General features: G+C 37.3%; 1 long non-coding RNA gene across 1 annotated transcript; it reads right to left on the reverse strand.

Annotated features, from left to right (window-relative positions):
- Positions 1-465: 465 nt before the first annotated feature.
- LOC115436194 (uncharacterized) lies at positions 466-16401 on the reverse strand. The gene is made up of 4 exons (XR_003937791.1): positions 16275-16401; positions 2503-2510; positions 868-870; positions 466-476 (listed from the first exon to the last, which is right to left on the reverse strand). It is a non-coding gene; the product is annotated as an uncharacterized LOC115436194 (long non-coding RNA).
- Positions 16402-16792: the final 391 nt, after the last annotated feature.

Here is a 16792-nt window from a genome sequence, read left to right on the forward strand (position 1 = left end):
GGCCCCTCTGACCACCACCAAACATTCATACACCAGTGTGGGTGGCACTGGAGGTAAGGAGGGTGAAGTGTCTTGCCCAAGGACACAATGGACTGACTAGGACGGAGCGGGATTCGAACCGCCAACCCTTCAGTTATAGGACCTCCCACTCTACCACCTGAGCCACAGCCACCCCCTAAATGGCAAAACTGACCATCATTACAAAATCACATCCAACAAAACCAAAGGAAACTACCAGAATTCTGTCTAATCTACTGTGCATTCCGCACTGCAGGGGGCGGCAACTGAGTTTGGTCTCGTGTCAAAAATTTTCTGACCAACTGAATGGCGAGCAAAAATTAGATCTTCATCAGGCAAAACCTGTCTTTCCTACTAAAAAAAAACATTTTTCTTATCAATACTATTAGATCCAGTTATAAAGACAGGATTTAATAAAGTTATTTGAATTCAACTGAATTTGCTACAGACTGTTCATACTGCGTTTCTGCTTTAGCTCCACACTGTGTCTACGTTACGAAACCGTAACCTGGGGCCTCATGTACAAAGACTTGCGTGGATTTCATACTGAAACCTGGTGTGCGCCCAAATCCAGAAAAGTCTGTACGCACAAAAAAATCCAGATGAACAAAACTGTGCATACGCCCGAATCCAAGCACACTTCCTTCGTACATCCCAATCAGCGTGGAATTGACTGCATATGTTGGAGTACCAGACTCCTCCCTCTCCACGCCCACATTTAAATATGCAAATCAGTATAAACAGGGTCTGCAGGTGGGGTTCCCTCTGGGATTCCCTTCTCTGCATGATCACATGACGTCAAGGTGGACATGAAGCGGAGGCCGAAACAGGCGGAAGGAGAAAAGAGACGAACTCAGCCTGTTTGAGCGCAGAGTCGCCGCTATTGTGAGTGACCTTCCCTCACAGGACTGACTTGGACCATCCCCTCAGGTCAGGGGTCACCAATCCTAGTCCTCGAGGGCCGTAATCCTGCATGTTTTCGACGTATCCCTCTTCCAACACACCTGATTCAAATGCTAAACCTATCATCAAGCTCTGCAGAAGCCTAATAATGACTGTCACATGTGCTGGAAGAGGGAAACATCTAAAACATGCAGGATACCGGCCCTCGAGGACCAAGATTGGTGACCCCTGCCCCAGGTAAATATATATTTAATATTTGTGTAAGTCACACATTAGTTCATTCTACAGGTCATACAACAGTCTGATCACAGCTAAACTAGATAAAGGTTCATGCGTAAACAAGTCAGGATATCAAAGAGGAAATCTGTCAGGATCTGTGCCTGGGTGACTCTTTGCTCCTCCCTTTTGGTCATGGACCTGTGCCTGTGTGACCCTCCGCTCCTCCTTTTCATCATCATCATCATCATCATCATCATCATCATCAGATTCACCTGCTGGCGCTGCGTGGCTGCAGCCAATTACCTTACCTATTTAAGGCTTTAAGGCAATTACCTTACCTATTTAAGGCTTTGGTTTGCAGCCATGCAGCGCTGGTCCATTTCTCCTTACTCCTTTCCATAGCCCGGACATTTGCTCATATTCATCCACGCACTCTGATACAGGTTTTGTATGTTTTCTTTTTCTGGACTCTGCCTTAGTTTTCATGTTAGGTTTTTTTTTTCTTCATTGTTTGGTTTTCATATTTTTGTTAAATAAACTTTTTTTTCCCTTCAGTACCGAGCATTTGAGTCCTCTCTTTTCCCCCCATTATGACAAAATCAAAGACTTTGACTCATGTTTAATTACTCAAATTATTATTTCCCAAAAGACAATGAGACAGAAAAAGATGAGACAGCCTGTCACAGACCGTGGAATTTCTCCGGTCAAAACAAAGATGAACAACCCGAAGTGTGGAATTTTAACAATATTCTGCCTGTTACTAAACATTTTGTGCATTTATGGATCCACTGTGATCTGTAGTTGTGTTCATAAAAAGAGATGGAATATTGTAGAAATTGTTCAAATTTTAGTTCCAGACTCCAAAATTTTAACAATATTCTGCCTGTTACCAAATGTTTATGTAACGCTGTGTGTAATGTACATGTATAAATAATAAGTTGAGGCATAATATTGTTAAAATTGCACTAATTTTTCAAATGAAATTTCTGTTTTTTCAGGTTATTCACATCTTTTTTGTAAAATGTAAATATTTTCATAACTTAATTATTTTGTTTTTTTTTGTACTAAAACAGAAAGAAAAACTTGGATTTGTCATTATTTATAAGTTATTAAGTCATTATTTTACTGGTCTGGCCCGCTTGAGATCAAATTGGGCTAAATATGGCCCCTGAACTAAAATGAGTTTGACACCCCTGATTTATGGGCATTTTCACATCATATGATACAAAATTCTTTCATATTCCTTGCAATAAACGAGTTCTGAAGATTTTACTTTTGCCCATTTATGATTAATGTTTTTTTTTAATATTACAGGTGAATGAAATGGCTTCGACTAGAAGATCTTGCAAAAATAAGCCTGACATATTCTGCTACATCTGCGGTGAATACACCATCGTACCTAACAAGTACTTAACTAGAAAATGATTTTTTTCTCTTAAAACCTATTTTGGGTGAGAACTATATAAAAAATCAACTGATAAAGTCACAAAAATGTAATCAATTTTGTGAGAAGATCAAATTTTTCAAAATCAAATTAGCAAAAAAATCTGACCTGATTGAGAAAAACAGATGTCATTTTGGGATTTAGCGGTGCAAAATGGTCCTAATTCAGTTGAAAAAACCTAGACAACTTGCAAAAAACTTTTGTTTTTGTAACCCAGTGTAATAAGGCTGTTGTCTTTAATCACCCACTCACACACACTGCCTTTCACGACTTAAAACATAATTACCATTTTAAATAATAAACACTTCTCTGAGCCTAACGTATTAATTATTTTAAGGACATTTACTGTAATGATTTGGCTATCTGTTAGTCCGCATTTCAGCTGGAGTTTATTGATTTTCAAACCAGCTCCCTGGTCAGCGATGTGTGCAGTCTGTGGAGGATTTTTGGATCACACGCTCAGAGGAGTACAGGTGGATTAAGAAACTCGCCTTTTATGTGCTGACGATGCTTCCCTCTACCTATACTTGTAAGTTGAGCTTCTCTTCAATGAACTACATCAAGACGCACAAGAGGAACCTCCTGACGCACAAAAATCTGGAGAACTGCTTGCGGATGAAAGTGACATCCATGTCGCAAAACATCCAAAAGACTGACTGAAGCGAGATGCCAGTTTTCCCATTACGTGAGTAGCCTTTTAAGTTTTTAATAGTCATATTGTTGCTTGATTTTATTTAAATAGTAATTTCTTTTTTTTTGCTCTGTAATTTCAGGAACGCAGCGCATATGTCCCAATTTCCCACCACAAGGCAGTGTGGTTTTATTTTATTTATTTGATCTTTGAGCCGAGTTTGTTATTGTTTTAATTCAATGAAACAGATTTTGCACTGTGTGTCGCAGTGGCACACAGAGCAACTTTTCTTTTTTCCTCCTTATTTCTCAGAGTGCACATGTGTCAATTAAGTTCCTACTTCAAGCCAGTGTGCGTCCAAAGTTAAACAGATGCTGCTGTATTTTATTTTATCATATTTTGTCAGCTCACGACTTTTGCATAAATGTTCTAAAATCTGTGTGGAATTGTCATTGTTGAGATAGCAAATATAATAATAATAATAATGATAATGATGATGATGATGATGATGATGATAATAATAATAATAATAATAATAATAATAATAATAATAATAATAATAATAATAATAATAATGGATTGGATTTATATAGTGCTTTTCTAGACACCCAAAACACTTTACATTATTAACCCATTATTCATTCGCTCTCACATTCTCCCTCTGGTGGTGGTAAACTACATCTGCATCCACAGCTGCCCTGGGACAGGCTGACAGAAGCGTGGCTGCCAATCTGCGCCTACTGCCCCTCCGACCACCACCAAACATTCGTACACCAGTGTGACTGGCACTGGAGGCAGGGAGGGTGAAGTGTCTTGCCCAAGGACACAACGGACTGACTAGGACAGAGCGGGATTCAAACCGCCAACCCTTTGGTTATTGGACGACCCACTCTACCACCTGAGCCACAGCCTCCCCCGAATATATATATTTATACCAACACAAATCCTATTTTCTGATTGGTTAACAGGTGTCCATTATTTTTGTATATCGGGACGTCTAAAAAGTAGATCCAGTCTAAAGTTTAACCCTTTCATGCATGAATTATGAGAACCTTAATCAAGATTTTTTTCTTGAGTGTTTTTATTCCTCTTTAGGCATAAAAAAAAACCAATGTGATTGATTTTTTTTTTTTTTTATGAACATATTTTTCATGGCACTACAAAAATGTCCACTCAGCTGAATACCATGTGTTTAATTTTTGAAGTAAAGAAACATGCATTTACTGACATACTGTATAAAAACTATGAAATAAAAACATTTTTATCCTCCTGAGACCCAGCAATGCATTTTTGTCTTCTGTAGTGGAAAAAATGTGTGACAGTTTCACTTAAAAAATGCGGTCTGTTGCAAAGGACATTCCATAAAAATGAATGAATAAATGACTAAATAAATAAATAAATAAAACGTATTTGAAAAAACAAACCAAAAAAACTGCTGCATTATGCAGTTTCCAATCAAGACAATTGTTTAATGGAAAAAAGCTAAAAATTTTCACTTTCCTGGGTCTCAGGAGGTTAATGCCGCTAATCTGATGTTTTCTCACATTTGAACATACTATAATAGTAGTTATTACTCACTCAGATAATATGCAAAAAAAACTCTGTAAATTACAGTCTAATAACAATTAGCAATTGATTTAAAGGGTGGGGAAGCAAAATTTACAATATTTTGAGGCAGGGATTGAAAGACAGTGTATGACCAACTAGTTTATTGAAAGTCATGAGAATTTATTTGCCACAAGAAAATTGACATAATAGAAAATGTTTTTATTCTATGTGTCCTCCTTCTTTCTCAATAACTACCTTCACACGCTTCCTGAAACTTGCGCAAGTGTTCCTCAAATATTCGGGTGACAACTTCTCCCATTCTTCTTTAATAGTATCTTCCAGACTTTCTCGTAATAGTTTTGCTCATAGTCATTCTCTTCTTTCCATTATAAACAGTCTTTATGGACACTCCAACTATTTTTGAAATCTCCTTTGGTGTGACGAGTGCATTCAGCAAATCACACACTCTTTGACGTTTGCTTTCCTGATTACTCATATGGGCAAAAGTTTCTGAAAAGGTATGGATAATAGTGTTAGGTATGATTATGACATCAATATATGTTTGGTTTCAAAACAATTGATGTAGTGCCTGCTGAGAAAAAACAACTAAATGTTCATTGTAAATTTTGCTTCCCCACCCTGTAGGTAAAAGAACAGGAAAGTTACAGTACTGGTATGAATGTCAGTGTATGGGATGGTGCATAAGTGTCCACTGTGTTGGTTAATATGGAACTAAAACAACAAAACCCATGAATATACAAGAGAACAGCAGTAGAATAACTGTCCACTGGAGTGACCACTATGCATGAAAGGGTTAATCACCATTCCATATTAATGCGTTATCAATAGTCACTATGACAACAGCGGGTAAACTGTTGGCTGCTTGCTATCGGTAGCCATGGTGACTTTAACAAACACGAATGGCTAACAATTACATTTCTATGAAGATTTTGCAGCATAAATCTATATTTCGGTCGATCAGTCAAAATATTTTCAGATCGACTAAATATTTAAATCACGTTGATATTGGCATATTGGGGTATAAAGGGGATGATGGCCTACAAGGTGTCCTGTTATAGAAAAAGTTGCTTAGAAAGTTGCCGTCATCCCTTACATTTTTTTTGTATCTTTTTTTTGTTTTTTTAATTTTATCAGTCATCTGGTGAGCCAGGTATTATTGGCGGCGGGCTAATTTTGGCTTACGGGCCGCCAGTTGCTGACCACTGCCCTACTGCCTTACTGCATATGATGTCACTGCAACTGGAATTGAAAACCCATGTCTTTTAATCTGGATGTAGTCTTGCATTGCCAGACCTAACTCTCCACTTCATTAGCTCAGTGCCAGTGCTGTATGCAGGTCTGGTTCTATCTACTGTCGTTCTGGATAAGAGCAGGGGCTACCAATTGTGGACCCCATGACAGGTAAACGTCGTGGACCCTTCATAAAATTCTCCATCTTATTGATCTGTCGGGCCGGGTGGGGGTAGGGGGTAAATCCGCAAGTGTACGGTCCAAAACTAACATAACTTTTATATGGAAGTAAATCTGTCTCATCAGATTTTGAATTATAAAAGCCATTGAATTTCTTGCGCTGAATTTTTTTGCACTGAAATTAAGTATCTGAATTTTTTGTCTCTGAATTCAACTATGTTCATAAATTTCGAATAAAAAAAAATTCAGATGCAAAAAATTCTGAAGCGAAAAATTCACAACACACATCTGCGACACCAAGGATAAGCAATCGATTCTATCTCAAGTTGAACCGACAGCCGGCCGATCAGTTACATTAGGTTGGTCATGTGACACCGATGTAGGAAGACGATCATGTGTGATCTGAATTTTTTGCATTTGAATTTTTTGTATCTGAATTTTTTTTATTCTAAATTTATGAACATAGTTGAATTCAGAGACAAAAAATTCAGATACTTAATTTCAGTGCAAAAAAATTCAGATACTTAATTTCAGTGCAAAAAAAAAAAAAAATCAGATACTTAATTGCAATGCAAAAAAAAAAAAAAATCAGATACTTAATTTCAGTGCAAAGAAATTCAGATAATTAATTTCAGTGCAAAAAAAAAACAAATTTCAGATACTTAATTTCAGGGCAAAAAAACATTCAGATACTTAATTTCAGTGCAAAAAAAAATTCAATTACTTAATTTCAGTGCAAAAACAAAATTCAGATACTTAATTTCAGTGCAAAGAAATTCAGATAATTAATTTCAGTGCAAAAACAAAATAAAATTCAGATACTTAATTTCAGGGCAAAAAAACATTCAGATACTTAATTTCCGTGCAAAAAAAAAATTCAATTACTTAATTTCAGTGCAAAAACAAAATTCAGATACTTAATTTCAGTGCAAAAAAAAAAAAAAAAAAAAAAATTCAGATACTTAATTTCAGTGCAAAAAAAACATTCAGATACTTAATTTCAGTGCAAAAACAAAAAAAAAAATAAATTACTTAATTACAGTGCAAAAAAAATCAGATACTTAATTTCAGTGCAAAAAAAAAAAAATTCAGATACTTAATTTCAGTGCAAAAAAAAAAAAGAAAATCAATTACTTAATTTCAGTGCAAAAAAAATTTAGTGCTAGAAATTCAATAGCTTTTATAATTCAAAATCTGATGAGACAGATTTACTTCCATACTTATGCTGGGTGTGAAACGAAACTGAAACTTAACATGCTTTCAACATCCGACTCCCGACTTCTATGCCTCTAATATACAGCAGATCTTACACAAAATTTTCACACCTTCTAACCTGTATCCACTGGACACACAAATGCTGGGGCCCATGAATTTGTCACCCTTTATGGCACCCCAGATAAGGGGGCATATACTACACTGGTCAACAACAAATTTATTCTTTAAGTTTTTTGAGCTGATTTAGGATAATTTTGGTGTGCTGAATCCAAAAATCACATTAATTTTGCTCAATCAGGTCAACTTTCTGAACTATGCTACATATTGGCTTTTTAACATTTTTGCTTACATTTATGGGCATTTTCACATCATATGATACAAAATTCGTTCATATTTCTTGCAATAAACGAGTTCTGAAGATTTTACTTTTGCCAATTTATGATTAATGTTTTTTTTTAATATTACAGGTGAATGAAATGGCTTTGACTAGAACACAGGTGTCAAACATGCGGCCCAGGGGCCAAATCCGGCCCGCCAAAGGGTCCAATCCGGCCCGCAGGATGAATTTGTGAAATGCAAAAATTACACTGAAGATATTAATCATTTTAGTTCTGGTTCCACAAACAGACCAATTTAATCTCCAGTGGGTTTGATCAGTAAAATACTATCATAATAACCTATAAATACTCACAACTCCACATTTTTCCCTTTGTAAATGTAAACATTTTCATGCCATTTTACTGTATTTACACTAAAACAAACTAACATTTCACAAAAATACGAATAACCTGAACAAATATGAACATTTTGAAATGTCTGAAGTGCAATTTTAACAATATTCTGCCTGTTATGAAATGTTTTGTGTATTTGTAGATCCACTGTGATCTGTACGTTGTAACGTACATGTGTATATGACAAACTGAGGCTGAATATTTTTAAAATTGCACTTAATTTTCTGAAGAAATTTCAGTTTGTTCATGTTATTTACATTGTTTTAAAGGATAGTTGGTAAATGTAAACCTTTTCATTGCATAATTTTTCTTTTTTTGCTCTAAAACATAGGGGAAAGTTTAAAGTTGACATTTTTTCTATATTATTATGTTATTATTTCACTGGTCCGGCCCACCGCAGATCAAATTTGGCCTAATGTGGCCCCTGAACTAAAATGAGTTTGACACCCCTGGACAAGAAGATCTTGCAAAAATAAGCCTGACGTATTCTGCTACATCTGCGGTGAATACACCATTGTACCTAACAGGAATCTTGTTAGAAAATGATTTTTTTTTTTCTCTTAAAACCTATTTTGGGTGAGAACTATATAAAAAATCAACTGATAAAGTCACAAAAATGTAATCAATTTTGTGAGAAGATCAAATTTTTCAAAATCAAATTAGCAAAAAAAACCCTGACCTGACTGAGAAAAACAGATGTCATTTTTGGATTTAGCGGTGCAAAATGGTCCTAATTCAGTTGAAAAAACCTAGACAACTTGCCAAAAACATTTTTTTGTAACCCAGTGTTATTTAGGTTGTTTGGCTAGTTCTTGGGTGGTGCATTTACAAACTAGTTTTGGGAAAGAAACTCTCCCGCTGGAACATGTGCACATGAAGAAACACTTTGTAGTATTGAAATCTTGTAAATCTGGTGTAGTTGCAGGTTGGAGATTGTTCTTTCACCACATAAAGGGGGAGTTTTAAAGTGCAGAGACAGCAGGCAGAAGAAGAATGACAGTCCTACCGCAGAGCAGGAGACATATTCACACTAATTCCAACAGAGATCTTCTAAAAGCATTACTTATTGGAATTTGTGGTAGCAGGAAACTAGCAAATTGTAGCTTTATATAAAGAAATGTCAGTGAGATTACAGGTAATATTAGATGAACTGATCATTCAGAACACAAGTATGGACAGTTTGACTAAAGGGAGTTTTACTTTCAAGTTTTCTGCACTCAATTCTCCCTCTTAAAGATACAAAATGTCATGATGTTTTATATCCAAGCATCACAGTTACATTTTATCGTTCTTTTTGGAAGGTTTGTCAGCCCCCATTATGTTTAAAACATCATACCCCAGGAGCAACTTGACAGAATGCCATCCATGAATGAATCTGATGATGAACTGAAAAGAGTTCAGGTCAGGGTCACAGTGACTCAAAAACATGGTTTTACCCGTAAATCAAGATTTCAGATAATGATGTAAAGATAGTGAATGTAACTGATTGAATGTTTGGCTCTAGCATTCTCCTCACTGACACCGTACCTTTACAAGTGATGGCATCCAGTTGAATTTCAACTCTTGAACATGGAAAAAAAATGGCCTTCTTTTACTTTTAACCCTTTATAAGGCACTCAGGGAAATACGCTTGATATATGATTAGGGATGGGAATTGTTAAGAATTTAACGATTCCGATTCCATTATTGATATTGCTTATCGATCCGATTCCTTATCGATTGTCATTAGGTGAGGGAATAAAAGAGTACAAACGGGTGTGTTTGCATTAACTGTCTTTCATATTTCCATCTCTGCACAGAAAATATAACATATACAGTATGTACAAATAATAATAACAGATGACGCCAGGCCGGGTTCGGGGGGGGGGGGGGGGGGGGGCGTACAGTGAAAGTGAAACTCAAGACACTTTACTAATTCCTCTATTGCCACATTTCTAGTAAGTGGAACCGACTCGACTCGATTTGTCTCCCATTGTTGTGCACTTCATTTCCTTTCCCTTCTTACCTTTGGAAACTTGTTTTTGAGGAGTTACAATGTTTGTTGCCCGCACCGGAACCAGAACTGGACCCAGTGTTCACTCTGCCGCTACATTCACAAGCATCACTAAGTAGCGTATCAAATACGTGACATTCCTGTAAATGAATCACATGCTGTGGACAAATGTTTGAGCAGATTGGAGGGATTCCACCCTTTTGAAGACATGGAAGCTTCGCCAGTGTTCCCAGTAAGTGGACCTGGTGTCATCAGTTTCTGCCTCAACGCCATGTTGGCTACGTTCTGACCAAAACATTGCAGCGTACCTGTGACGTCATATCGCGCATGCACAACAAAGGCGGAATCGATAAGCAGAATCGTTAAGCAGGCAGGGAAACGATTCCAAGGAATCGAGTTACTGAGAACCGGTTCTCAAAAAGAACTGGTTCTCGATTCCCATCCCCATATATGATATGCTCCAAGATAATCAGAGTCAGAATAAGACACTTGTCTTCCCTCTGGGAGCTTCAGGTTGTGAGGAAAGCAGAGTCCATCAGAAGGGATCCTCACCATGTGTTGCATAAGATGTTTGTTTTGATGCTTCAGGCTGGTGTTACCACGCACCTCAGAGGAGAACCAATACATATTCAAAATCTTTTATTCCTTCAGCTATCACACTTTTAAACTTTGACAGCAGTCATTTAGTCATTTTATAAGTTTTTCTTTTTTTTAATGTTAGCAGAACCAATAGGGTCTTTTAGTCTGCGTTGGTATTTATTGATTATTTATTGTTGATTATTTAAATGCATTCATTCATAGTTGCTTTCAGTTATCTTGTATTTGTGCACTGATTTATTTATGTTTGTCACATTGCATTTTGGATGTGGGCTGATGTCTGTGGTTAGCTGCAAATGAATTGCCCGTATGGGATAAATAAAGTTTTCTGAAAGTGAATCGGAATACTCTGAAATTCAAAATTGCAACTTTAGTGTGCTATTGGAACATGTAACAAGACTTTTTTTACATTTGAATTTTTTTTAAAATTTCTTTTGTTGTCATGTAGAAAATCAAGGTTAATGAAGGTACCATATTTGGTTCCTTACCAATAAGTGAAAAAAAATCCAAGAAGTAAATATAAGAAATTCAAGAAAAACACATGTAAGGTGAAAGGAACATGTATTTTAGAACATTAGACCATCATAAGTGCTGATCCAGACCCCTGTCCACATCCACATTCTCCCTTTGAACATCATTCCTTACATTAGTACCATTACTTCATGGTACCTAACAAAGCAGGTACACTCACTGTTCATGCAGAAGTGGACCTTACAGACCCTGTAGACCACATTGGACCTGACATTGTTGCTATTGTTGTGCTGTTTTGGGTCCTTTGGGCTCTGTGAGTCAGTGGTTGCCTGTGCCGTCGCTGTCCTGCTGCTGGTGACGGTGGGTGGGTGCAGTCACAACTTCCCATGCACATATCCACATGCATCCAAATGTATCTACACTTGACTGTTGTTATCCTTAGGGCTACACTTCCTTTGAGTAATTTAACTTCAAAGTCACCAATGTTATTCTGTTGCTATCTTTACTTCTTTTTTTTTTTTTCGTTTCTTGTGTGCTCCTGGTTATTGTGATATTGGACTATTTTGTTCTTCAAATTCGCTGATATTCTTCTTTTGTTGTTGTTACTGTTTTGTTTCTGCCTGTTGTTTGTTCTGTTTCTGGGTCTGTATCAATGTTTGTTTGTGTATAACCCCTGTCCTGTTCTCCCATTATATCCATACAGTAATAAAACAATTAAATCCAACCAATAAGGAGAACGGATCAAAGGTTCAAAACCCTCTTCGATCAAAACTGTCAAGCAACTTGTGGCCCCAGTACATATATGCCGCATTTCCACGACGTGGAACCGGCTCGACTTGACTCAGCTTGGCTCAACCCAGGTACCAGGTCCTATTCCTGGAGAAGGTTTCCATTACAGGATACTATCGACTTTACAGTACCTGGACATCATAGCGATGCGGCGCGTTACTTCTGTGCCGTCTGCTCAGAAAGTTGTCGATAAACTCGCTTGTTGCGTGTTGTCTCATCAAGCTCATGCTGAATTTTTACATCTGAACCCCCTCAACAAATCATGGTGTTGTTTTGCGGGCTGTCATCATGTGGATTTACCTACCACGGGTCACAGAGACAACTCTCTGACCAATCAGTGGTCTGCAGTGTTTATACGTCAATTTTCAGTATCTGTTCCCCAGTCTTGGAACCTCAGCGGAGGTGATACCAAAAAGCTAGTACCGGGTACCAGAATCCAGGTCCTTTTTTGTAATGGAAACGCAAAAAGGCCGAGTTGAGCCGGTACCACATAGTGGAAACGTAGCATTATATTGGAGGCCAAACCAAGGTTTTACTGTTGTTATTTTAATATAGGACACATTTTTATAGGACTTTTTACGATGTTCATTGCTGGTCCTTGTTTCATATATATACTAGTAATGACAATAAATTGAACCTTGAAATTGCTTAACAGGACAGGGTTAAAAAATAGAGGAAAGGACCAAAAATAGTCACTTGCCCAATAAAGTGGTAAACCATTTCTCAAAAGTAAATTCAGTAATAAAAGCACATACAAGGCTTCATCATATCATATCTAGTCACTGTATGTGTAAAAATGCTAATGTTTTTACTGCCACTGGTAGGTTTTATTCTAACATTTCCTGTTTATTTGTTTTGTAAACGTGTGCCGTTTAATTTAAAACAGCGACTCTCCTCTCGTTGCCGTTTGAATGAGATTGTTAGGTTATCCAAATTCAGTTAAGGGGGTCGTAAACACCCGGGCAGGGAGGTTAGCCGAGTTGTAAGTGTAAACAAGACCCTTTTGTTCAGGAGACTGAACTCCCAGTGAACGGTGACATGATGATGGAGGGAGTCCGGATGGGACCTTGTCAGCAGGCCACAGCGCCATCCCCCAGAGCAGCGCCACAGCGGATGAGGGTGCCGCCGCTCTGTCCGTTAACATTGAAAAAATGAGACGGGGGTAAGCCGAGGACTGTAAAACAGGGTCGGCGGGGACTCCCTGTGTCTGGTCCCGCATCAAGAGATGAGAGAAGACACACAAGCCTGGCTTTTAGAGAGAACACATTCACAGAGCAAGCAGTGAATGGAGCTCTGTCAATTTGCCAAAGTAGCTTGGGTGATTAACATTTGAACTGTGGCACATCAAGAGCCCCCTGTGGATGAATGGTCATTCTATCAGTCTCATTAGGGGAAACCTATTCAAGGATGCCAAGCACAAATTGCCCAGGCCCAACTGTCAGGCATGGCTAGAGAATGACAATGGCAACCTAAAGTAAACAGTCGTGCCTCGTAGATCGTTCAAATATCCCGGTAAACAACATTCGCAGCCAAGATAAGCAGTGAGCTTCTTAACCTGATGAAGTGTGTCATAATCATAACCTGTGTCGCACCATGCTAAATCGTTTCAATGTGGTCGTCGCCTCGGAGTAAATAACATCATGTGAGTTGCAGCTTGTTGGCTCGTCAGCCTGAGAGGGATGCACACAGACACGACTACTCTGTCAGATGTTTGTATTCTCAAACAGTCAGTGATTCCTGAACACAAACACAAACGCTTTTCACGCCTAGTTGTTATTGTTATTTATTAGTGATGCTTTTATCTTTATTCTTATGAATGTACAGCTCCTTGGTCAGCTTTGGTTGTTATAAAATAATTTAGAAATAAAAATTAATGGATTGATTGATGCCCACGTCTTCTGTATTCGGTGGACTTCCATTCAGTTCATTTATATGAGATTCATTCATTCATTTTATTCACATGTATGTTAAAAGATCCAAGTAAAAGAACTTTATATTTTGTATTTACATTATGTGAAATGGGACACCCTGGGAAGCTGAAGAGCTTTTGAGAGGGGCCCAGACACAAAGAATAAGTAACACATGTAACAATAACGCAAGACTTGACAGTACACTGTAAAAAAAAATCCTGTTGTTTTTATGGGAAAAAAAACTGGCAGCTGTGGTTTCCGGAACAATACTGTAAAAAACACATCTAACTGTAAACATATTTACGGAGTAACATGTAGATTTAACATTTTAAACATGTAGATTTAACATTTTAAACATGTAGATTTAACATTGGGTTTAAATGGTAAATGGACTGCATTTATTTAGCACATTTTCTACACCTTCATGGTGTCCAAAGCACGTTCCAAATCCACCAGATCCAACTGGGAGCAATTTAAGGTTCAGTGTCTTCCATGGACACTTTGACATATGGACAGTCAGAGCCAGGATTCAAACCACCAACCCTTTGGTTATAGGATGAGCCACTCAACTAACTCTACCAACCCATTAATTTACAAATTTAAAATGTTATATTGTTAAAAATTTACTGTTTTATAACTTTATATATATACATATATATATATATATATATATATATATATATATATATATATATATATATATGAGCAAATACGCTGTTATTTCAATATTATGGTCTTGCAATTTAAACGGTACCACATTATATTTCAATTTACAGTTTTATTTTCTAAAAACAATAGAAATACATCAAATCTGGTTTTGTTCACATACTCCTCCTGTAAAAACTACAGCTATATTTGAATTAATTGTTAACACAAAAATATTTTCAAATAAACAACTTTCCATTGTTTTGTCACTTAGAGTTTTTTTTCATGTTGGAATTTTACAACTTTTTGGTGTTAATTCTACAGTCATTTTTTACAGTGTAGGACAAACCCAAAAATACCCCCCCTTTTCAAGCATCCACAGTCTCAGACAGTACAGGTTTACATGATAAGCACATTGATCCACATTCTCACTCACACACACTCACATACACAAAATAAAATAATGTTAATAGTAATAATAATGTTAATTCCCCTAGCCTAAAACTAATCTAAGTCCTAGTCCTAACAAGGTCCAAGTGTTCTAATCACCAACAGTCTTAAAACAAGTTACGTACAGGGTGAGTCAGAAAAAACACTCTTTCCATTTAAAGAAATTGTACTGCTAAAACGGAAACACTGATTTTTCTTTTGACCATACAGTCATATTGATGTGGTTATTGAGCATGTCTGGTGATGTAGTCATAGATTTATTGCATTGCATAAGAGAGAGAAGGTCCATTGTTTATTGGGCACTGAAATACCTGCCAACACAATGTATGCCACAGTGAACAAACTTGAAATTGACAACAATTACAGGAGTCGGGGCTTTGCTTTCACACTCAGGACATAGGCCTACATGACAGTGCCCAGGGAGTTTTCATCATGGCAAGACCACAGCGATTGCAGGTATTATTTCCTCATCGAGTTGTCTGTTTGGGTCAGGAGAGAGAGTGGCCACCTAGATCCCCGGACTTGACCCCCCTTGACTTTTTCTTGTGGGGGTATCTTAAAAACCGTGTGTATCGGACTGTTCCACAAACTCTTCAGGAACTCCGAAATCGCATCACGGCTGAAATCCAAGCCCTACGACGAACACGAATGGCGAGAAGAGCTGTGTTAGAGATGCGACAACGAGCACAGATTTGGATGAATCTGAATGGTAGCCAGGTTGAAGGTCGTGCCGGACGACTTCGTTGAGACAAAACATTTTGATGGCGAGTAAACATGCTGTAATGGTTGACAATTTCAATTTCATTCACGGTGGCATAAACTGTGTTGGCAGATATTTCGGTGCACAATAAACAATGGACATTCCCTCTGTTATGCTATGCCATAAATCAATGATTCAATCGCCAGACATGCTCAATAACCACATCAATATGACTGTATAATCAAAAGAAAAATAAGCATTTCCATTTCAGTGGTACAATTTCTTTAAATGAAAAGAGCGTTTTTTCTGACTCACCCTGTATAGGCAAAGAAATGGATTTCCGCATTAATTCATATTTGAGGATATTCCAGTAGCAGTTACCTCCTAAATCTCTTTTGAAAAACCTGCACAGTTGGACACATTTGTACGTCGTTATTTATATCATTCCATACCTGCGGACCTTTGCAAACTATACTGAGACTTGTACATTTGACTCTCTGTTTTTATTCCCTTAATATGATGGTTTTTCCTAGTCTGATTGGCATGTGAAGGAAGAGAAATTGGGATTGAGATCTCAACATACAGTTGTGCTCAGAAGTTTACATACCTTAGCAGAATTTGTGATTCTTTGGCCGTTTTTCAGAGAATATGAATGATAATACAAAAACTTTTCTTTCACTTGTAACTAATGGTTGTGTGAAGCCATTTATTATCAAACAAATGTGTTTGCTCTTTTTAAATCATACTGACAACAGAAACCATCCAAAAAACCCTGATTTAACGTTTACATACCCTAGTTCTTCATACTCTGTATTGACCCCTTTAACATCAATGACAGTTTGAAGTCTTTTGTGGTAGTTGCAGATGAGGCACTTTATTTTCTCAGATGGTAAAGCTGCCCATTCTTCTTGGCAAAACACCTTCATTTCCTTTAAAGGAGTGGTATTTTGCTTTTTTAAATGGAATTATGCATTTTACAACATTTCCCTGTGGTCTACATAAACTGTAAATGCTATGCTTGGATCTGAATTCTTCATTAATTCAACTCCACAGGTCCACCTTCAACAATATTTCTGACTAATGACACCAGAAAGGTC

The sequence above is a fragment of the Sphaeramia orbicularis genome, chromosome 16 (assembly GCF_902148855.1).
Source record: "Sphaeramia orbicularis chromosome 16, fSphaOr1.1, whole genome shotgun sequence".
NCBI classification, from domain to species: Eukaryota; Metazoa; Chordata; class Actinopteri; order Kurtiformes; family Apogonidae; genus Sphaeramia; species Sphaeramia orbicularis.